Raw genomic sequence first — 24,873 nt, 5'->3', positions numbered from 1 at the left:
GATTGTGTGCGCCAGGAACGTGCGCTAAAACCGATTTCCGCGCACAGCGTATTCATGGATTTTAGGCTCCCAAACCAGCCGTGGCGCAGAGAATCGCAGCGACCCTGCAGCAACGCCAGTAACGCCCCCAAGAACGCCCTCGCGCAAGGAAAAGCCATAAAAATCGCTAAATCATTGCAAAGGGCTGCGCTAACCCTGGACCAGTTCACCGGGCTGGCAAACAGCAAACGCCAAGCGGGGAACGTGAATTTCAGGGGTGCGCGGGAAGTTCCACACGCGATTTGCCCAGTGCGAGCAGGGTACGTGTATTTCAGGGGTGCGCGGGAAGTTCCACACGTGATTTCATCAGGGTACGTGTATTACAGGGGTGTGCGGGAAGTTCCACACGCGATTGGCCCAGTGCGAGCAGGGCACGTGTATTTCAGGGGTGCGCGGGAAGTTCCACACGCGATTTCAGCAGGGTACGTGTATTCCAGGGGTGCGCGGGAAGTTCCACATGCCATTGGCCCAGTGCGAGCAGGGTACGTGTATTCCATGGGTGCGCGGGAAGTTCCACACGCGATATCAGCAGGGTACGTGTATTTCAGGGGTGCGCGGGAAGTTCCACACGCGATTTCAGCAGGGTACGTGTATCTCAGGGGTGCGCGGGAAGTTCCACACGCGATTTCAGCAGGGTACGTGTATGTCAGGGGTGCGCGGGAAGTTCCACACGCGATTGGCCCAGTGCGAGCAGGGTACGTGTATTCCATGGGTGCGCGGGAAGTTCCACATGCGATTCCAGCAGGGTATGTGAATTCCAGGGGTTCTGGGGAGTACTACATGTGAATTGGCCGTGTGGGTCCTCCCAGGTGTACGCTCGACAACCTCCACGGCCCCTGCAGGCAGCCCACACCACGGGGGACTACCCTGCACCCCTGCTCATGTCCCGCAGGCAGCCCATCCACCATGGGCATGCCCCGCAGCCAACCCATATGTCACCTTGCACTACTGATCAACAATGCATGTCTCCCACCACCCCCACCCCCCAGCAGTGCAGGGGCAGCACCACCAGGCCCCCACTCATGTCCCCCTGCACCCCCACCCCCAGCATCCAGGGGCAGCATCCACCAGGCCCCCACTCATGTCTCCCACCACCCCCACCCCCCACCATCCAGGGGCAGCCCCCACCAGGCCCCCACTCATGTCTCCCACCACCCCCACCACCCAGCCACCAGGGGCACCCTCCACCAGGCCCCCACTCATGTCTCCCACCACCCCCACCACCCACCATCCAGGGGCACCCTCCACCAGGCCCCCACTCATGTCTCCCACCACCCCCACCCCCCAGCAGTGCAGGGGCAGCCTCCACCAGGCCCCCACTCATGTCTCCCACCACCCCCACCCCCCAGCCACAAGGGGCAGCCCCCACCAGGCCCCCACTCATGTCTCCCACCACCCCCACCACCCAGCTACCAGGGGCAGCCCCCACCAGGCCCCCACTCATGTCTCCCACCACCCCCACCACCCAGCCACCAGGGGCAGCCCCCACCAGGCCCCCACTCATGTCTCCCACCACCCCCACCCCCCAGCCACCAGGGGCAGCCCCCACCAGGCCCCCACTCATGTCTCCCACCACCCCCAAGCAGTGCAGGGGCACCCTCCACCAGGCCCCCACTCATGTCTCCCACCACCCCCACCCCCCAGCAGTGCAGGGGCAGCCTCCACCAGGCCCCACTCATGTCTCCCACCACCCCCACCCCCCAGCCACAAGGGGCAGCCCCCACCAGGACCCCACTCATGTCTCCCACCACCCCCACCATTCAGCCACCAGGGGCAGCCCCCACCAGGCCCCCACTCATGTCTCCCACCACCCCCACCACCCAGCCACCAGGGGCACCCTCCACCAGGCCCCCACTCATGTCTCCCACCACCCCCACCCCCCAGACACCAGGGGCAGCCCCCACCAGGCCCTCACTCATGTCTCCCACCACCCCCACCACCCAGCCACTAGGGGCACCCTCCACCAGGCCCCCACTCATGTCTCCCACCACCCCCACCCCCCAGCAGTGCAGGGGCAGCACCACCAGGCCCCCACTCATGCCCCCCTGCACCCCCACCCCCCAGCATCCAGGGGCAGCCTCCACCAGGCCCCCACTCATGTCTCCCACCACTCCCAACCCCCCACCATCCAGGGGCACCCTCCACCAGGCCCCCACTCATGTCTCCCACCACCCCCACCACCCAGCAGTGCAGGGGCAGCCCCCACCAGGCCCCCACTCATGTCTCCCACCACCCCCACCACCCAGCCACCAGGGGCACCCTCCACCAGGCCCCCACTCATGTCTCCCACTACCCCCACCCCCCAGCAGTGCAGGGGCAGCCTCCACCAGGCCCCCACTCATGTCTCCCACCACCCCCACCCCCCAGCAGTGCAGGGGCAGCCCCCACCAGGCCCCCACTCATGTCTCCCACTACCCCCACCCCCCAGCAGTGCAGGGGCAGCCTCCACCAGGCCCCCACATATGTCACCCACCACCACCACCCCCCACCATCCAGGGGCACCCTCCACCAGGCCCCCACTCATGTCTCCCACCACCCCCACCCCCCAGCCACCAGGGGCACCCTCCACCAGGCCTCCACTCATGTCCCCCACCACCCCCACCCCCCAGCCACCAGGGGCACCCTCCACCAGGCCCCCACTCATGTCTCCCACCACCCCCACCACCCAGCCACCAGGGGCAACCTCCACCAGGCCCCCACTCATGTCTCCCACCACCCCCACCCCCCACCATCCAGGGGCACCCTCCACCAGGCCCCCACTCATGTCTCCCACCACCCCCACCACCCAGCAGTGCAGGGGCAGCCCCCACCAGGCCCCCACTCATGTCTCCCACCACCCCCACCACCCAGCAGTGCAGGGGCAGCCTCCACCAGGCCCCCACTCATGTCTCCCACCACCCCCACCCCCCCCATCCAGGGGCACCCTCCATCAGGCCCCCACTCATGTCTCCCACCACCCCCACCACCCAGCCACCAGGGGCACCCTCCACCAGGCCCCCACTCATGTCTCCCACCACCCCCACCCCCCACCATCCAGGGGCACCCTCCACCAGGCCCCCACTCATGTCTCCCACCACCCCCCAGCCACCAGGGGCACCCTCCACCAGGCCCCCACTCATGTCTCCCACCACCCCCACCCCCCAGCAGTGCAGGGGCAGCCTCCACCAGGCCCCCACTCATGTCTCCCACCACCCCCACCCCCCACCATCCAGGGGCACCCTCCACCAGGCCCCCACTCATGTCTCCCACCACCCCCACCCCCCACCATCCAGGGGCACCCTCCACCAGGCCCCCACTCATGTATCCCACCACCCCCACCACCCAGCAGTGCAGGGGCAGCCCCCACCAGGCCCCCACTCATGTCTCCCACCACCCCCACCACCCAGCAGTGCAGGCACAGCCCCCACCAGGCCCCCACTCATGTCTCCCACCACCCCCACCACCCAGCAGTGCAGGGGCAGCCTCCACCAGGCCCCCACTCATGTCTCCCACCACCCCCACCCCCCAGCCACCAGGGGCACCCTCCACCAGGCCCCCACTCATGTCCCCCACAACCCCCACCCCCCAGCCACCAGGGGCACCCTCCACCAGGCCCCCACTCATGTTTCCCACCACCCCCACCACCCAGCCACCAGGGGCACCCTCCACCAGGCCCCCACTCATGTCTCCCACCACCCCCAACCCCCACCATCCAGGGGCACCCTCCACCAGGCCCCCACTCATGTCTCCCACCACCCCCACCACCCAGCAGTGCAGGGGCAGCCCCCACCAGGCCCCCACTCATGTCTCCCACCACCCCCACCACCCAGCAGTGCAGGGGCAGCCTCCACCAGGCCCCCACTCATGTCTCCCACCACCCCCACCCCCCACCATCCAGGGGCACCCTCCACCAGACCCCCACTCATGTCTCCCACCACCCCCACCACCCAGCCACCAGGGGCACCCTCCACCAGGCCCCCACTCATGTCTCCCACCACCCCCACCGCCCACCATCCAGGGGCACCCTCCACCAGGCCCCCACTCATGTCTCCCACCACCCCCACCCCCCAGCCACCAGGGGCACCCTCCACCAGGCCCCCACTCATGTCTCCCACCACCCCCACCCCCCAGCAGTGCAGGGGCAGCCTCCACCAGGCCCTCACTCATGTCTCCCACCACCCCCACCCCCCACCATCCAGGGGCACCCTCCACCAGGCCCCCACTCATGTCTCCCACCACCCCCACCACCCAGCCACCAGGGGCACCCTCCACCAGGCCCCCACTCATGTCTCCCACCACCCCATCCCCCCAGCAGTGCAGGGGCAGCCTCCACCAGGCCCCCACTCATGTCTCCCACCACCCCCACGTCCCACCATCCAGGGGCACCCTCCACCAGGCCCCCACTCATGTCTCCCACCACCCCCACCACCCAGCAGTGCAGGAGCAGCCCCACCAGGCCCCCACTCATGTCTCCCACCACCCCCACCACCCAGCAGTGCAGGGGCAGCCTCCACCAGGCCCACACTCATGTCTCCCACCACCCCCACCACCCAGCAGTGCAGGGGCAGCCCCCACCAGGCCCCCACACATGTCTCCCACCACCCCCACCCCCCAGCAGTGCAGGGGCAGCCTCCACCAGGCCCCCACTCATGTCTCCCACCACCCCCACCCCCCAGCCACCAGGGGCAGCCCCCACCAGGCCCCCACTCATGTCTCCCACCACCCCCACCCCCAGCAGTGCAGGGGCAGCCTCCACCAGGCCCCCACTCATGTCTCCCACCACCCCCACCCCCCAGCAGTGCAGGGGCAGCCCCCACCAGGCCCCCACTCATGTCTCCCACCACCCCAACCCCCCAGCAGTGCAGGGGCAGCCCCCACCAGGCCCCCACTCATGTCTCCCACCACCCCCACCACCCAGCAGTGCAGGGGCAGCCTCCACCAGGCCCCCACTCATGTCTCCCACCACCCCCACCACCCAGCCACCAGGGGCACCCTCCACCAGGCCCCCACTCATGTCTCCCACCACCCCCACCCCCAGCAGTGCAGGGGCAGCCTCCACCAGGCCCCCACTCATGTCTCCCACCACCCCCACCCCCCAGCAGTGCAGGGGCAGCCCCCACCAGGCCCCCACTCATGTCTCCCACCACCCCCACCCCCCAGCAGTGCAGGGGCAGCCTCCACCAGGCCCCCACACATGTCTCCCACCACCCCCACCCTCCAGCCACCAGGGGCAGCCCCCACCAGGCCCCCACTCATGTCTCCCACCACCCCCACCCCCAGCAGTGCAGGGGCAGCCTCCACCAGGCCCCCACTCATGTCTCCCACCACCCCCACCACCCACCATCCAGGGGCACCCTCCACCAGGCCCCCACTCATGTCTCCCACCACCCCCACCCCCCAGCAGTGCAGGGGCAGCCTCCACCAGGCCCCCACTCATGTCTCCCACCACCCCCACCCCCCAGCAGTGCAGGGGCAGCCTCCACCAGGCCCCCACTCATGTCTCCCACCACCCCCACCCCCCAGCCACAAGGGGCAGCCCCCACCAGGCCCCCACTCATGTCTCCCACCACCCCCACCACCCAGCCACCAGGGGCAGCCCCCACCAGGCCCCCACTCATGTCTCCCACCACCCCCACCCCCCAGCCACCAGGGGCACCCTCCACCAGGCCCCCACTCATGTCTCCCACCACCCCCACCCCCCACCATCCAGGGGCACCCTCCACCAGGTCCTCACAATCCCCAATCATGTGCGTTATGGTCAGCCTCCACAGCCAAAAAGCCCTACCAAGTAACCCATTCACCCACATGGAAATGGAAATTACATGTCACACCCCCAATGTTCATGAAGCTAATGAACCCATGTCCGTCACACACAATGTTTGCAATTGAATGGGAAAACACCCAACATGACATGCATGAAACCAATGAGATGATACCACACAGTGAAGCATGAAAACAAAATTGTATTGAAAAAAAGAAAGAATGCTAAAGAAATGAAACAAACTACAATGGGAAGTAAAAAAAATCAAGCTGCATGTCCGTATAAAAATAAAGAACTGCAAATCATAATCCAAAAAAATGTCCTCCAAAGTCAAATGTAAAAAAAGTAATCTATCAAATCAAGAACTATGTAAAAAACTCGAAAGGGTCCATGAGCCCAACTGAACAAAGGAAACCTAAAAAAAAACCTAACTAAAAAGCAACTATATACAAAAAGTGGAGCAGTGTCCGTCGACTCCAAATCATAAGAAAAAACAAAGGAAACCTAAAACTAAAGAACTATATACAAAGGCGGCGGGCAAGTCCAGCGGCTCACTCCGTGGTGTTCCGGGCCAGGGCATCATCGAACTCCTGTTCGATGTCCCGGAGGCGGTCCAGTTCCATGGCCCCGAGGGTCCGCAGGGACGACGCCGTGTCCTCCTCCAACCCCCTGCGGATTGCCTCGAGGCACTCGGCCCGCCTCAGGGCCCTCCGCATGGAGTTCTCCACCCTGACCATTGTGAGCCGCGCCTCTTCCGCCCGCCGCCGCTCCGCACCTATGGCATGGCCCAACCGCTGCCACACGGAAGACACTCTCTGTCCTGGGTCCTCCTGCCCTCCGGCCGATGCCTGCCCCTCCGATGTCGAAGGCCCCGAGCCTTCATGGCTCCCACCATGTTGCTGCTGCTGCTCTGCCTCTGCCCGTGCACTGCCTCCTGCTGCCTGCACATCCTCCGCCGGCTGGGGTGCAGTTGTTGATGTGGCCACCCCTGCTGGACGTCCGACTCCCGACTGTGGCAGGGATGCCTCCTCCACCAGCCTGGCCGCACCGTCAGAGGCAGCTCCACAGGGCACCCAGGTGACTGATGGGTGGGAAGATGGCACAGAGGACGACTGGCGCGTAGGGGGTCCAGTTGAGGAGGGGTTCGGAACAAGCCCCATCAGACGGAGGAATCCGGTCTGGGTGACCTGTCCCAGCAGGCTGACGTGGTCAACGAGCCATTCGGGATTACGTGCAGTCTCTCCATGAAAAGACTGCAGGTCACCTCGCATGGCCCGTTGACGCAACGCCACACCAGCCAGGACAGGCTCAACCCGGACCTGGATAGCCACGTCCGCAGGCAGAGGAAGGCCAGTTGACGTCAGCTCATCCCCTGCCTGAAAACGGGTCTGGACGTAGGCATCGCTGCTGGTGCAAGATGATGCAGGGACAGGATCGGGGACAGGATTGCACACAGGCACCTCCGCGGCGGCCTGTGCTGCCTCCTGTCCCTGGTCCTGGACTGCACCACTAGCACCAGTGGGATCCCCACCTCCAGACCCCGTCTCTGGTGCTTGCACGGCCTCCTCCTCCACTAGACCCCCCACCAACCTGGATGACTCCGTGCCATCTTCCCCTGTTGGGCCCTGTGGGGTCCCAGCTGCCCCTTCTGCTGCCGAGGAGTCCAACTCCAACCTCCGCCTCTTGGACCTCCCCCCGGCAGCTGCGGCCTGGGATGCGGCACCGGACTCCTCACTCCCCGACGAGATGACAACACGGGAGGGGAGCCGGGCCTTGCGTCTCCGGCTGGCGGTGGGACCCCGCCGCTGTGCTCCACAGCACCTTCTCCGCCCTCTTCATCAGTTGACGCTGCAGACAGGGAGAAACAAAACACAGGCATCAGGGCACTGTACAATGGACACATACACACATGACAGTTGCACATGAGTGGCATTGGCAAACCTCAGACATGTCATCACAATCCCCAACACACATGTCATTGCAACTCGCACACATGAGCCATACCACAGCCATATCGCAACTGCCACCACCATCCATACACATCCAACAGCATGAGCAGCCAAAGGTGACCCAGACATCACATGCAACACAGGAAGTGCACCACACATGTACACACACCACCACACTTGCATGCATGTGTACACCTCTGCCAAGTGTCGCACTGTTCAGACGGGCATCCATGTCACATCTGCCAATCAGGCTTCCACATACCACTGTCACATGCATCCATGTTGCATCACTGTTGCACCCTTGTCAAATACACACACATGCACATGTACACAGTGCTCATACATGCAGCCGAAAACAACATACATGCGTGACATCACGGACATGTCTACTTAAATACACATTCATCCAAACATGTGTGCACGCACAACTGCATTTGGCATGCAAGCCTACACACACAAGCACCATCCATGTCTCACACATTACAGCCCTTGCATGTGTCAGCCCCACGGCCCTGGACACCCCCACCCATACTCGACCCCATACAAACAGATGTGCAACCTGCACACTACCGAATAATCACCACACGCACTGCTCACAATCAGGATGCATGTACACTCACCGCTCGACTCCAGACGGGTCTGCTTCTCCAGGACCTGGACGTGGAGCGCTGGGGATATGCGTTCCAGGACCCTCATCTGTTCTTCCGACAAGTGGCCCCGGCGCCCCTTGGCATCCGCTGCCTTCAAGAGGCGCCGGGCCTTGTTCAGGGTCCTGGACCTGAAGTCCTCCCAGCGCTTCCTGACATGTTGGAAGTCGCGGACTGCCACCCCCTCCGCGTTGATGGCAGTCACGATGTCAGTCCAGATCCGAGTCCGTCCTTCCTTGTCGGCGCGGGAACTTCCGAAGAGGGCATCATACTGCCCCAGGACTTGCTCCACCAGGACACCAACTTCGGTGGCACTGAACTTGGTGCCCCTCTGCCTCTCTGGCCGGGGGTTGTCAGTGGTCACAGATGGTGTTTGCCCCGACATGACAACCCCAGAGGCAGGAGTGGGTGGGCAACTGGGTCCTGGGGCTGGGCTGTGGAGCGATGGAATACCAGTCGGGAGTCTTCGGTTCCAGCAGGGGTGGTCACAGCAACAGCACCCCTGGCTGATGTGCAGGCAGCAAATGGCAGTGCACGTGGGCAGCAGGCAGTCAGGCAGCAGCAGATGGCAGGTGGGAGTGTGCTCGGGGCTCTGGGGGGCAGTAGTTCGACCTTCTGGGCAGGAGCGTGGTCTTCCATGTGCATACGCGTGGCCAGCTTGATACGGAGTGATTTGGCACGTGAAAAGTCTGCACGTCAGCGTGAAATACGAGGAAAGGCCCTTAGCGCGTAAGCGCGTCAGCACGCATACGCGATTCTATTGGACCAAAGGCCCTCAGCGCGTAAGCGTGTCTGTGACGTGACCCGCACGGGTGTTTCCCACACAGCACGTGATGACAGAGCACACGTGGAAAGACTGCACGTCAGAGTGTCATCACGTGTTATTGGACAGCACGTCAGAGTGTCATCGCGTGTAATTGGTGGGAATGGGCCTAGCGCGTACACGCGGCAGTGACAAAGCGTGTAATTGGTGGAAATGGCCCTAGCGCGTACACGCCGCGTAAGTGACGCTGGACGTGTGGGCCTGTATAAAAGGTACGTGTAGAACACCATTTCCTTGTACGTGCTTTTCGTGGAGAGCGAGTGGGTGAATTCTGTACTTCTTGTCGTTTCACACGCGATTTACTTCACAGCGTTTCAAGTTCGTATTCCCTGTTACCTCTGACAGCTTTTTCTCTTTTTCCTCTTTTACTGGTTTACCTGGGCCTGTTCCCTCAAACAGTGTACCCTTCTACTGTTGTTCTGTCTCCTCAGACAGCCTACAAATCTTCTTTTGGCGGGGGTGTTGCCAACCAAACGCGCTCCTTTTTCACGCTCTTTTACCTGGCAGACGGTGAGTCACGCACGTATCTAACATCTGTGCTTGCCCCGTGTGTAGCCTACCCCTTCAGAGGTCATTCTAGGCTGCGTGTGACACGCATACGTTCATTCTTGTGTTACTGGGTGCCACAGCGTAGTGCAGGTTTTTCTTTCTGCACACGTGGTCTAGGAGGGGTTGCGTGCACGTCATCTCCCTTTTTTGGGGCTCCTGTGCGTAGCGTGACCCGTCATCTTTCCCCAGGGGTTACATTCAGCCTTGCAAGAGCACTAGGGTACAATTACCATCTGGTACCCAACCTCTTTGACCCCCAATTGCCCAGGACAATAGTTTACAGCCACTCCCATACGCACATTTACATCAGTGCCATGGCTGGGAGGCGAGGATTCCGTAAGGGTGGCAAAGGTGGAAGAGCCACAAGTGGTGGCCGTGGTGGATCCGGTAGGGGACGTGGTCGTTACTTGCAGGGTGAGCCTGTCCCCCCATGTGTGGAGGACCAGTCAAGGGCACCCATAATCCCCCCCCCTCCCCTCCCCCTCCCGTTGAGGCTGATGTGGCTGACACCATCCATGCTCAGCCCTTGTTGGACCAGCCCATTGTGGCACCAGACCTGGCTGACTCCATGGCTGACTTCCAGGTCAGCAGGCCTATGACACGTGCGCTGGTGCACGTTGATGTCACCATGCCACATGCATCTGGCCCAGCAAGGTCATCTGCTGCCCCAAGTAGGCAGGGCGGAGAGGCTGCAGGGGCAGCTGTGGCTCCATCCACCCCAGCCCTCACACACCCAGCCAGGACAGTGTCGGTCCTAGTCCATCCTGCTGACATTCCCCCTGACACCATCACACTTGAGCCAATGCCTGCACCAACTCCCATGCTGAGTGTGCAATCCCACACTCCTGATACAGAGTCCACCAGGGCTCCTGCCCCTAGTGTCCAGAGCGGCGCAGGACACTCAGGATCACCACCACCTTCCAAGCGGAAGAGGAAGAGTGCTCGTCCGGCACAGGCTGATGCCCCAGACACGGCTACACAGTCCGGCCCGTCCAGGAAGCCCAGCTTCACGGATGACGAACTGAATGCACTTGTTGAGTATGTGTCCGCACATGACAACGAGATGGTCATTGTTGCAGGATCCAAGACCACACCTGCACAACGCCAGGCACACTGGCAGACCGTTGCGGACATCGTAAGTGCCCTTGGAATCGTGAGGCGCACAGCCAATGATTGCTATAAGCGCTGGAATGACCTAAAGCGCAGGGCAAAGAGTAAGCTGGCCTCAAGTCATGCCGCAACTCTAGTGACTGGAGGTGGGTCTCCAATAGTAGACATGGAACTCACTCCACATGAGTCAGTCGCTGGGACCTACGTCACGGAGGAACAGATCCAAGGCGTGGGAGATCTGCCTGATTACGAGGCATTGTCCGGTGAGTGCACATGCATGTGTGTGTCATCCATGTGCATGGTGTGTGTGAGGGCTTCTGTTTGTGTGCCAGGTGAGAGTGTGTGCGCCTGAGTCGTATGGGTCAGCCATGTGCTTCATGCAATACATCCTGCGCAGCTGCATTTGGCCATAGCAGTATCCCTTCTGCCAACAGTAGACATCTAGCCCAACTGCACGCCAGTTGCCCTTGAAGTGTCACCTTGCCACAACATTGTTGCTTATTTTTCACAGTTCATTCAGTCAGATTGTTTGCATTCCACCACTTTTACTAGGCATTTCGCAGTCCTCTAGTCACATGTCTGACATGGCTATGGTAAAGTGGAGTGACTTTGTTACCTGGATATCATATGTTCACACATGTCCCTGTGCAATTGGACCATTTTGGACTGGCAGCTCCAGGTGAAAAATCTGACCTGTTTGAATTAGAAAAGCTATTACATGCGGGAACTGGACTGAATGAATAGGTGCTGCCCTCCTCTCCATCTTCACTCAATAGCAATGGTACATGCCATCTGTGTAATGGCATGTGTGTTTCACCTGGCAATCACAGGCCAATGTGTGATGCCACTGCCAGGCAGCATGCAGAAAATGTGTTCATCTTCCATCTTGGTGTCATCAGTGTGTGCCATTTGCCTGCCCTTCATATGCAGTGAGGGTGCATGCATGGGAGGGTTTTAGTCTTGTGGGACATGTGTCAATCAAGTACTGGTTCTCTTGCTTCTCAGCCCTCATTGTGTGCCATGGTGCTAATGCCTGTTTCCATTTCTTTGTTTTTATGTCTTTGCAGGGGAAGACGCACCTGATACTGCTGGGGTTGTGGAGATGGTGCAGACCCAGGAGGGGTCCGAGGGCCGACCAACCACCAGTGAGGGACGTGGTGTGGTGGTGGGTGAGAACCCACAACTGCTGCAGGTCGTGCTCTCAAGGGGTGTCTCTGGCTGCACCTCCCCCGAGCTGTACTCAGGTGTTGATTCGGATGAGACCTACGTGCCGTCGCAGGTGAGTGTTCCAGGGAGGGATTCTGTTCTGTCCCACCCACCTGCACCAGGGTCAGAACCCTCAATGGGGATGTCAGTGTTGGCAGCTACGCCTTTGGTGGTTACGGATGCAGGGTCACACTCCGCGACATCTGATCCTGTTCCTGGGCCAGCAGATCAGAGGGGGAATGCAGTCCTGCAGCCTCAGGCAGTGCCGGCACAGCAAGGCGCAGTTTGCCTTGCCCCAGACAGGTGTGGTGCCCGCCGACGTGGTGGCCGTACGCCACCTGGCAATACCGCATGGGAGCAATCCATTTACGGTATGGCAACCCAACAGGCAGCATCATCCGAGATGATGGCTCAGGCCATGGATAGGGTGGCCACTTCCATTGTCCCCCCTGAAAGGCTGATGGAGCGACTACAGCAGGCAACCGACTCCATCTGCCAGTCACACAGGGAGGACATGTTGGCGTCCAACAGGGACAGGCGGGCGGCACTGGCGACTCTGCAGGAGGCCATCTCCATAGAGTGCCCAGGGCCACAGGGAAGCCCTGAGGCAGGAGCTCCTTCACCTCAGGACGACTCTTGTTGAGCTTGAGGCTTCAACACACCAAAGGACAGAACAGCAGCTCGAGCGTCTCACCCGTACGCTCTCAGCTGAGATGCAGGCAACGAGGGCGGAGGTCCGGGCATCCTGTGAGTTGTTGCATGGGGACCTCCGCACACTCATCCTCCAGAACCAGACCTACCACACCCGCATGCTTGCAGCCATGGAGGAGCAGACTAGGGCCTTGCGTGGGCTGCCTCCCATAGTGCAACCACCTCCGGATGCAGCTGCACAGGGTGATAATAGCGACAGCAGTGATACTCCCACAATAGGGTAGCCGTGTGGGCCATGAGCCCATGGAGGTGTTTTATTTTCCCAGGATCCACGCAGGTGGGTTCTGGTGTGCATCCTGTCCTCGGACCTCCTGGGTGGCCTCCCCAACCCCCCCCCGGGCCCATCAATGGCCATTTTTTATTTTTTTTTATTTTTATTTTTATTTTTATTTTTATTTTTATTTTTATTTTTATTTTTTATTATTTTTTCCCAATTTTTTTGGGACAATTTGTTGACTTCCGTGGTTCCTGTGGGCATACGCTGCATTGTGGCTGGGCACATGCAGGCTTGTCATGTATTTGGTTCAGATGCTTGGGTTAGAGTCACACACACCCCTCCTGCTTCCCGTTTCCATGGGCTTGCAAAGGGTGTGCCCAAGTGACATTGACGTACATGGTGACATTGGACTCCCACTACAAGTGTGGGTAGTCTAGTCAATACTGTGTATACATTCCTAGTGCATATTGCTGTTGTGTTGTACACTGCATGTTGCATTGATGTGTAACTCATCATCTGTGTCTACCTCCCAATTTGCAGGTCCCTTCCTCATGTCTACACAAGGCCCTCTAGTTTGGAGATGGGGTCCATGTTGGCAGCAGTGCACCTACAACTCTACATGGCGCCAACACCGCACAGTTGGTAGTGGTGGGAGTGCAGGCATTTCCAGGTGGTGAGGCTACTAATATATAACATTTGTGATGTCATGTTGATGGTAGTACCTGCTCAAGTTTGTTGTTGGTCCGGCATTACTGTGAGCATTTCAGGTGTTGCAAGTTTCAATTAGGGACACTGTACATTGTGACACTAGTGTCATGTTGTGGGGATTAGTTTGTTTACCTGCAAATAGCATGACATGGCACGGTGTGTCGTGTGGCGGTGCTGGGGATGGGTTGGCTGACATGGCACTGTCCTCTTGTTGCATTTTGCAAGTGGGTATTCATTTTAGCTGCTTGAATGTGTTACTTCACAAAACTGCATTGGTGGTGTCTGTGTGGGTAGGGATGCACACATTGTGACACTTCCAGGTGAACAATCTCAGGCTGATATGGTTTTCACGGTTCATTCTCCAGACATTCAGGATCAGTGTCAGGTTGAGTCATCATTGATTGTCAGATGGAATGTGCCAGGGCAGTGTGCACTCCACAGGGGTGTGATTTCTATGTAAAGTAATTAGCCACTAGCTGTGTACGGGCTGCCTCCCCCCGTGCCCTTTCCCCTCCCATGCGCAGCGGCTGTGCATGTGGTTGGGGATGTGGGGCCACCACCATGTCCACGGCCAGGCCCCGGCGTGTTGCAACGTTGTGCAGGACACATGCTGCCACTATGATCCTGCACACTACTGGGGGAGCGTACAACAGCTGCCGCCAGAACGGTCAAGGGAGCGAAAGCGTGACTTTAGCACTCCGAATGTGCGCTCCACTATGCCCCGGGTTGTAATGTGGGCTGTGTTATATCTTACCTGGGGTGGCGTGGTGGGGTTCCGAATTGGCGTCATCATGTGGGGGCTGAGAGGGTAGGCACTGTCCCCTGTGGAGGTGGTGATTGGTATCATTGGTGGGGTTGTGACCTTGCTCAGTATCTGACATGCATGCATGTGCAGTGGCATTCATGCTCACCAAGCAGCCATGTATCACCATGCCGCCCAGCTTCTAGGTCCCGGCTTAGGGTGGACATTCGGTAAATGAAGCTGTCGTGGGTTGACCCGGGATAGTTGGCAAATACTGAGGTGATGATTCCCTTGGCATTACATACTACCTGCACGTTGATGGAATGCCAGTGCTTGCGGTTCCTATAGATGTGCTCTGATGCCCTGGGGGGACGTAGAGCCACATGGGTGCAGTCAATGGCACCTAGCACTTTGGGGAATCGTGCCACACCGTAAAAATCCAGGGCGGCAGCATGCCTTTCTGCAGGTGTTCTGGGCAGGTATATGTGCCTGCGGACTGATGGGCGTGCAGTGATGATGTTCAAGACCTGGTGTAGGCAGCGTGACTGCGTGGCCTGTGATACCCCACCCACAATGGCACTTGTCCGCTGAAATGATCCTGTGGTCAAGAAGTGCAGTAGTTCACAAAAGACGGTTACTCCGGGGAACAATTCTACATTGGGTTTGATTACCCTTTTTATTTCATTTGATTGCAAAAGTCCTAACCAAAGGACGCTGGATAGTAGGTATATCCTGTAGAAAAAGGAGAGAGACAAACACCCGTTGAGTCTTAGATTGCTACGAGATTGAAAAATGTTTTCGTCGTGATGTCATAAACGTCTTGTGACTGGCATGTAGATATTTCAGAGATATTGGGATTTCCTGTTGACCTTTATTAACCCAAAAAAAACCAAAAAGAATCTATTTCATGCGGGTGATTGTCTACATAAAAGAATTGTTAAAATACCAAGTGATGAGAATCATCACTTCGATAGTGATTTTTTGGAAGCTATGCAATGCTCCTTATGCACTTGAGGTGCTAAAAAACCCATAAGTAACTGGGTTGTGATCTTTCGTATAAGGATCCCTCCTCTTTGTTCAGGAGTTATCTTGTGAAGTTGTGGAGAAGCCACAACTGTCAGGTCGACCGGTTTCGATGGTTAAAAGATGTTGTGAACCATCTTCTTCAGGACAAAAAGTAGTTTAGATGGTGGACTAATCAAATACCACCCTCGGGTGTAGGGCAGTTTGTGCACGCCACGGCAGGCTCTATCGTAAAAACCTGCAGAGGGGGACAAAAAGGGTAGGGTAAAAAACATTGCAGAGTGAAGTCATCTGATATCTCTTCTAGCAATGTAGTATCATACATAATGACATACCATGCTAGATCCAGTCTATATAGTTATTATTACTCAATCTAAATGCTCATTGCATAAAAGAGCATAGCCCCATCTTTGGGGGGCTGAAATGTACCGCTAGAACCCTAAATCCCAAGTTGGGAGAAGTGGATGGTGTTCAGGGAAAAACAACCACATCACCAATGAATGTGGCGTGAAAGTGAAAACCACAAGGAGAATACTGTCCTGAAATAGAAGGGGCAGGCCCAGATCTGCCTTTCGACAATTGACCTACAATCAACGACCAATAGAACCCTGTTTTTCCCACCCACACGTAGCACGGATTTTCCCAATTTTCTTTCTTCCTCTTTCTCACTTGAACCACAGATTACCAACTGGAGACACTATGACAGAGGGACACTACCTAGCATTCGCAGAAGAACTTGTTGATGGGATTTTGGCCAATCCCTCCCTTCTTGGGATTGACCTTACACCTAACACCATTGGTAATACAAATGAATGGAATGAGCTAGAGATCCTCAGAAAAAAGATCATCAGAGCAGAGCTCCATGGGGCACTAATGACTGAATATTTACGAGCCCATGCGGCCCCCAATGGGCTAATCATTCGGATTGAACCACATATCTTTTTAGATAATATCCAATTCAGAAAAGATTGGTCCTTCATTGCAAACAAATGCACTCGCGACTGGCTCATCCTTATCATTAATACAGCCAAGGAAGTGACTGATAAACTAACTGGCAAGCTTATACAAAAGAATGACATTCTCAAGACCAAAATGGCAATAGAAATGTATACAACAAAATTGGCACTCTTGGAAACCAGTCTGAAAGAATTCAAGGATACCAATTTAAACAAGAAAATCCTTAAACTTAAGAAGGATCTAGAAAACTTCACGCATGTGAAGATTTATCCATATGTCACCGAAGAATATTTCACAGATGAGGCCAGACAAACAAGACGAGATGCAGCCCAACTAAGGTTTCAGAACTCACAACGGGGCCAGAATAGATCATGGTCCAATTCAAGTACAAACTCCAGCTATAGCTCAGGCAGCCATGGGAGACAAGGACAAAAAGTACAATTCAGTGGACCAGTACCACTCAACAACCCTGCGGTCCCTTTTTTAGGACAGCGAGGCAGAGGACAACGCAGGGCCAGATGGCAAACCCCGCAACAATCTGTAATTATGACCCGCTGCAGAGGACAGAACATAATGCCTTCACTACCTTAATTGTGAATCAATCTGATCATCAACTTTCAGTAGCCGAAGAAGAAGTTCTACAAAAGGGTTTGTCATTTATACCTACAGCTAGGTATGATCCGTTTCAAACTCGGATTGAGTGCACACAGATGATGAGGAAGATACATCTGCAACAATTCTTCGAAGACAAAGCCAATCCCAAGAAGGACACTACAGGCCTAAGATCGCCATCACAATTCTGTGTACCATCCAGCTCTCACACGGCCGAATCCATTACATTCGAACAAGCACTGATGAAAAAACTTACGGAAATAGAAGCGAACATCCCGTTCGTACACAACAATTGCACAAAACTCCAGCTAGAAGCTTTGACAGCATTGGCAACAAATGACAAAATTACTATTAAACCCGCAGACAAGTGAGGTGCGATTGTTATTCAAAACACCGAAGACTACAATAAAATGGTTGAAACACTAATCAACGACAACACCAGCTACCATCCTCTCCACAACGATCCTACGTTATCTCTGCAGGCCCTCATAGCACCTCTCATTGAAGAAGGAGAAGCAGAAGGGTATGTTAGTTCCAAGGAAGCCGACTTCCTGACACCTAAACACCCTAGGACACCGGTCTTGTATGCCTTACCCAAAATACATAAAGGCATTATTCCAACTCCAGGTCGTCCGATTGTTTCAGGAATACAATCCATCTTGGAACCACTAAGCCAATATGTAGACTTCTTTATCAAAGACGAGATTCCAAAAATGAAATCATATGTGAAGGACTCCACAGCTATGCTTGTCCTCCTAGCGTCTCTGCCTTTCGACCCTGAACAAGACTGGTTGATCACCATTGATATAGAAGTCTTATACACCAACATCCCGCAACAGGAGACTCTGGAAATGTTAAAAGCCCTTTTAGATTCAGGAATTAACCTGCATGGTATACCATCTAACTTCATATTAGCATTGGCAGAGATAGCATTAACAAAGAACTTCTTTTTGTTTAATGATTCATTTTTTCAACAAACAACTGGCACGGCAATGGGAGCGACATTTGCACCAAGTCTGGCAAACCTATATGTTGACTATTTTGAAAACAGGTACATCTACCCGGCCACCAACCCTTTTCAAGAAAAACTTCTCATTTGGCGTCGCTACATAGACGACATTTTCATCATCTTCAGAGGGACGGAGGAGGATGTCATGGCTTTTCATGACTGGATTAACAGACAGAATTTGCATCTACGGTTTACAATGGAGAAGAATAGAGCACAGACTCACTTTCTCGATATATCCATTGAAGCTTCAGAGGGAGGATTAATTTCCAAAGTGTACCGAAAAGAAACAGACAAGAATGCTTTATTAGCATATTCCAGCTATCATCCGCAATCTCTGAAAAACAACCTTCCTTTTGGACAATTCCTAAGATATAGGCGTCTATGTAGCAGAACAGACGAATATACTCACCAGGCCAAAACTCTCAAGAATCAACTAACACAACGTGGGTATCCTAAGAAGATCATACGGGACACCTATAAAAGGGCCAAACATATCCCTCGTTCATGTACTCTTGAGCAACATCACAAGCCATCAGAAGCAGGTCATGTCATTACAGCAGTATTCAGTTACTCGCCTGCTATCAACAAACTCAAGAGAGGGATAAAATCTATATGGCCAATATTGAACACAGGTACCTCAGACATGGCACTCCCACGTTTTGCGCTCAAAAGGAGACGTAATTTGAGAGACGTTCTTGTAAATACAATCCGTCCGGAGATCAATACAGCCCGGACTATGCAAAATGTCCTGTGGAACCAAGCACAACCAGTGGGACATAGCCCGTGTGGACAATGCTCTATGTGCACCCAAACTGTTCGTAGCACTACAATCGACATTGGCTGGACTACCCCATGGGTTCAGAGATACTTTACAAATTGCAACACTAAAGGGGTGATATACATGATCACATGCCCATGTAAGCTAAGGTACATTGGCATGACAATTCGGGAAGTGAAGAAAAGAATGATTGAACATAAATCATGTATTAGGACCAAAAAAATGACAGCACCAATGGTTCCTCACTTCATGGCAGAGGGCCATACATCAGAGTCATTCCAATGGACCATCCTTGAGAAGATTAAACGACCGAAGAGGGGAGGGAACTATCATGCAATGTTGTTTAAACAAGAACAGAAGTGGATTTTTCGCCTGAATACATGCAGTCGAGGTTTAAATGAAGCCATGCAATGGCAAGAACTTGCAGTACTTCAACTCTAAATCCACCTCAGTTTGTATTCCACATCTATACACTAGAACATGTGTGACTTGAACTTGTTGTTCACACCCTTGTGGCCCCCCTTTAGCAATTTTCAAAATTCTCTTTTAATTCAATATATAGCTCAATATACAGTTTCAAAAGGCACGACAGGATTTTGTTGCCAACATCCCCGGGTTTTCTCTCCCTCCGCCCTTTTTTTAAATTTAAACATCCTGTGCAACTTTACTACGAACGCACGTCTTGGGTGGAGAGTCATCTCCATTGGAGAGGGCCTTGCTCCCATTTAGCGTGCAGACTAGTCAGGACTCTGCCCCCCCTTCACTTCCATGTACTTTTCACTGTGCCCCGCAGTTTTTATTTCCTTCTCCATCTTGGGCAGCTCAATACAGTGTTGTCCATTCACCCTGATAGGGCATTTCATTTCCAATAGGACACTAACCACTGCGATCTATCCCCCAGGGCTCATGCATGCCTTAAAGGCCACAAGGCCCTTGTCTTCCCTTATGGTGCTTCCACGACGAGGTTTTTCCTTTCCCATTCCAACACGACCTGTGTATTCCTGCTACAATTGTGCAAACCTGGGTGAAGAGTTTTCTCCACGTGAGAGGGCCTGTTTTCATTGAGCGTATAGACCAGTCAGGCACCTGCTCCCTCGTTTTCTTACTTTCATTAGCCCCCGTTTTCTTACTTTCATTAGCCCCCGAGCTTCATTTGCCCTCACCAAATTTGAGCAGTTCTATACAGTGATGCTCACTCACACAGACAGGGCCCACCCTTCTTTCTCCACCAGATATCCACCATTGTGATCTATCCCCAGCTCACGCAATAAGTCACTATGACTTTGCCTTTCCAAATGCCATTTTTTTAGACTAATTGGCACCACACAGCCCGACTACGTGGCTTGTTTATCTTTACAACCGGGCACGCCTCCGCAGGATCACGTGACTTGCGCACACCCATGACCACACCCATAGACATTGGATGTGGCCAATGGTGACGCACGCACGGATCCCGGCGCGATAGATGTGATTCTAACTTTGGCGTCTATACACCACGCCCTCAGTTAGATACACGGAAGCGGCTTGCACTCCCTCCGATTCATAGAGACGGCGAACACCGCGCCAGCAGACAGCCGTTTCTGATACTGAATACCCGGTAAGCAGTTTTCTTTCCTCCCTCAGAGGACCGCTAACTTTAGGCCACACGAAGGCACTCCATGGACATATTATACACCAGTCCCATGTGCATGGTTTTGAGCGACCCCCTCTTTACTTTCTGTTTCATCCTGAAACGTTCGTCCAGCTGCCGCAGTAACTCACAACGGCGGTTTGCCTTTATGTTTTTACGGCCATATGCTGGGGATTGTTTGACCATAGGCAGGGCATGTCTGTCCATCAGGCCATTGCCGTTACCCCCCAAGCATCGGTAGCGCTTGTCTAGCAATAGACTGAGTTGGCACCCTACACACACCCCCCAGGACAGTATTCTCCTTGTGGTTTTCACTTTCACGCCACATTCATTGGTGATGTGGTTGTTTTTCCCTGAACACCATCCACTTCTCCCAACTTGGGATTTAGGGTTCTAGCGGTACATTTCAGCCCCCCAAAGATGGGGCTATGCTCTTTTATGCAATGAGCATTTAGATTGAGTAATAATAACTATATAGACTGGATCTAGCATGGTATGTCATTATGTATGATACTACATTGCTAGAAGAGATATCAGATGACTTCACTCTGCAATGTTTTTTCCCCTACCCTTTTTGTCCCCCTCTGCAGGTTTTTACGATAGAGCCTGCCGTGGCGTGCACAAACTGCCCTACACCCGAGGGTGGTATTTGATTAGTCCACCATCTAAACTACTTTTTGTCCTGAAGAAGATGGTTCACAACATCTTTTAACCATCGAAACCGGTCGACCTGACAGTTGTGGCTTCTCCACAACTTCACAAGATAACTCCTGAACAAAGAGGAGGGATCCTTATACGAAAGATCACAACCCAGTTACTTATGGGTTTTTTAGCACCTCAAGTGCATAAGGAGCATTGCATAGCTTCCAAAAAATCACTATCGAAGTGATGATTCTCATCACTTGGTATTTTAACAATTCTTTTATGTAGACAATCACCCGCATGAAATAGATTCTTTTTGTTTTTTTTGGGTTAATAAAGGTCAACAGGAAATCCCAATATCTCTGAAATATCTACATGCCAGTCACAAGACGTTTATGACATCACGACGAAAATTTTTTTCAATCTCGTAGCAATCTAAGACTCAACGGGTGTTTGTCTCTCTCCTTTTTCTACAGGATATACCTACTATCCAGCGTCCTTTGGTTAGGACTTTTGCAATCAAATGAAATAAAAAGGGTAATCAAACCCAATGTAGAATTGTTCCCCGGAGTAACCGTCTTTTGTGAACTACTATAACCCTACGGTTAGGGATGGTACGAATGCTTCACGGTCGGAAGAGACCGCAATTTGCCCTGATGTATTTTTGCCAAGAAGTGCAGTACATTGAGGACCTTCTCCAGGGGGCTGAGTGCTTGGGAGCACAGGGTGGGTGATGTGAGGTCATCCTCCCACTCACTCACCAGGTCCAGTATGATGTGTGGTGGAAACCTGTACCTCCCATGCACCTGGTCATCAGGCATCCAGAAAAGGCTGGTTCTGGGTGTGAATATTCTGGCCCTGACTATCCTCCTCCTCCTCCTTTGGTAGCCCACGCCCACTGCTGCTAGGAACGGTATGTTCATCCTGGGTCTGAGCTTGTTATTTTGTTAGCGCGCAAATTAATGCGTTGCGCGTGTTGTAGGCGAGCGTGTGACCCGCGCACCCCTGAAATCCAGTACCCAGTCCAATAGCGTGTGGAAATTCCCGCGCACCCCGGGATACAGGTTCGCTGACGTACTTGCGTGTGTAAGTGACCGCGCACCCCTGATATACACGTACATAGGCCAATCGCGTGTACGCGCACTTTTGTCCAATTACACGCAATGACACTCTGACGTGCTGTCCAATAACATGCGATGACACTCTGACGTGCAGTCTTTCCACGTGTGCTCTGTCATCACGTGCTGTGTGGGAGACACCCGTGCGGGTCACATCACAGACGCGCTTACGCGCTGAGGGCCTTTGGTCCAATAGAATCGCGTATGCGTGCTGACGCGCTTACGCGCTAAGGGCCTTTCCTCGAATTTCACGCTGACGTGCAGACTATGTGAAGGGCAGGCAAATGGCACACACTGATGACACCAAGATGGAAGATGAACACATTTTCTGCATGCTGCCTGGCAGTGGCATCACACATTGGCCTGTGATTGCCAGGTGAAACACACATGCCATTACACAGATGGCATGTACCATTGCTATTGAGTGAAGATGGAGAGGAGGGCAGCACCTATTCATTCAGTCCAGTTCCCGCATGTAATAGCTTTTCTAATTCAAACAGGTCAGATTTTTCACCTGGAGCTGCCAGTCCAAAATGGTCCAATTGCACAGGGACATGTGTGAACAAATGATATCCAGGTAACAAAGTCACTCCACTTTACCATAGCCATGTCAGACATGTGACTAGAGGACTGCAAAATGCCTAGTAAAAGTGGTGGAATGCAAACAATCTGACTGAATGAACTGTGAAAAATAAGCAACAATGTTGTGGCAAGGTGACACTTCAAGGGCAACTGGCGTGCAGTTGGGCTAGATGTCTACTGTTGGCAGAAGGGATACTGCTATGGCCAAATGCAGCTGCGCAGGATGTATTGCATGAAGCACATGGCTGACCCATACGACTCAGGCGCACACACTCTCACCTGGCACACAAACAGAAGCCCTCACACACACCATGCACATGGATGACACACACATGCATGTGCACTCACCGGACAATGCCTCGTAATCAGGCAGATCTCCCACGCCTTGGATCTGTTCCTCCGTGACGTAGGTCCCAGCGACTGACTCATGTGGAGTGAGTTCCATGTCTACTACTGGAGACCCACCTCCAGTCACTAGAGTTGCGGCATGACTTGAGGCCAGCTTACTCTTTGCCCTGCGCTTTAGGTCATTCCAGCGCTTATAGCAATCACTGGCTGTGCGCCTCACGATTCCAAGGGCACTTACGATGTCCGCAACGGTCTGCCAGTGTGCCTGGCGTTGTGCAGGTGTGGTCTTGGATCCTGCAACAATGACCATCTCGTTGTCATGTGCGGACACATACTCGACAAGTGCATTCAGTTCGTCATCCGTGAAGCTGGGCTTCCTGGACGGGCCGGACTGTGTAGCCGTGTCTGGGGCATCAGCCTGTGCCGGACGAGCACTCTTCCTCTTCCGCTTGGAAGGTGGTGGTGATCCTGAGTGTCCTGCGCCGCTCTGGACACTAGGGGCAGGAGCCCTGGTGGACTCTGTATCAGGAGTGTGGGATTGCACACTCAGCATGGGAGTTGGTGCAGGCATTGGCTCAAGTGTGATGGTGTCAGGGGGAATGTCAGCAGGATGGACTAGGACCGACACTGTCCTGGCTGGGTGTGTGAGGGCTGGGGTGGATGGAGCCACAGCTGCCCCTGCAGCCTCTCCGCCCTGCCTACTTGGGGCAGCAGATGACCTTGCTGGGCCAGATGCACGTGGCATGGTGACATTAACGTGCACCAGCGCACGTGTCATAGGCCTGCTGACCTGGAAGTCAGCCATGGAGTCAGCCAGGTCTGGTGCCACAATGGGCTGGTCCAACAAGGGCTGAGCATGGATGGTGTCAGCCACATCAGCCTCAACGGGAGGGGGAGGGGAGGGGGGGGATTATGGGTGCCCTTGACTGGTCCTCCACACATGGGGGGACAGGCTCACCCTGCAAGTAACGACCACGTCCCCTATCGGATCCACCACGGCCACCACTTGTGGCTCTTCCACCTTTGCCACCCTTACGGAATCCTCGCCTCCCAGCCATGGCACTGATGTAAATGTGCGTATGGGAGTGGCTGTAAACTATTGTCCTGGGCAATTGGGGGTCAAAGGGGTTGGGTACCAGATGGTAATTGTACCCTAGTGCTCTTGCAAGGCTGAATGTAACCCCTGGGGAAAGATGACGGGTCACGCTACGCACAGGAGCCCCAAAAAAGGGAGATGACGTGCACGCAACCCCTCCTAGACCACGTGTGCAGAAAGAAAAACCTGCACTACGCTGTGGCACCCAGTAACACAAGAATGAACGTATGCGTGTCACACGCAGCCTAGAATGACCTCTGAAGGGGTAGGCTACACACGGGGCAAGCACAGATGTTAGATACGTGCGTGACTCACCGTCTGCCAGGTAAAAGAGCGTGAAAAAGGAGCGCGTTTGGTTGGCAACACCCCCGCCAAAAGAAGATTTGTAGGCTGTCTGAGGAGACAGAACAACAGTAGAAGGGAACACTGTTTGAGGGAACAGGCCCAGGTAAACCAGTAAAAGAGGAAAAAGAGAAAAAGCTGTCAGAGGTAACAGGGAATACGAACTTGAAACGCCGTGAAGTAAATCGCATGTGAAACGACAAGAAGTACAGAATTCACCCACTCGCTCTCCACGAAAAGCACGTACAAGGAAATGGTGTTCTACACGTACCTTTTATACAGGCCCACACGTCCA

The sequence above is a fragment of the Ambystoma mexicanum genome, chromosome 10 (assembly GCF_040938575.1).
Source record: "Ambystoma mexicanum isolate Mex_15411 chromosome 10, UKY_AmexF1_1, whole genome shotgun sequence".
In the NCBI taxonomy this organism is placed as follows: domain Eukaryota; kingdom Metazoa; phylum Chordata; class Amphibia; order Caudata; family Ambystomatidae; genus Ambystoma; species Ambystoma mexicanum.
The sequence above is the reverse complement of the archived record's forward strand: the minus strand, read 5'-3'. Positions refer to the sequence as shown.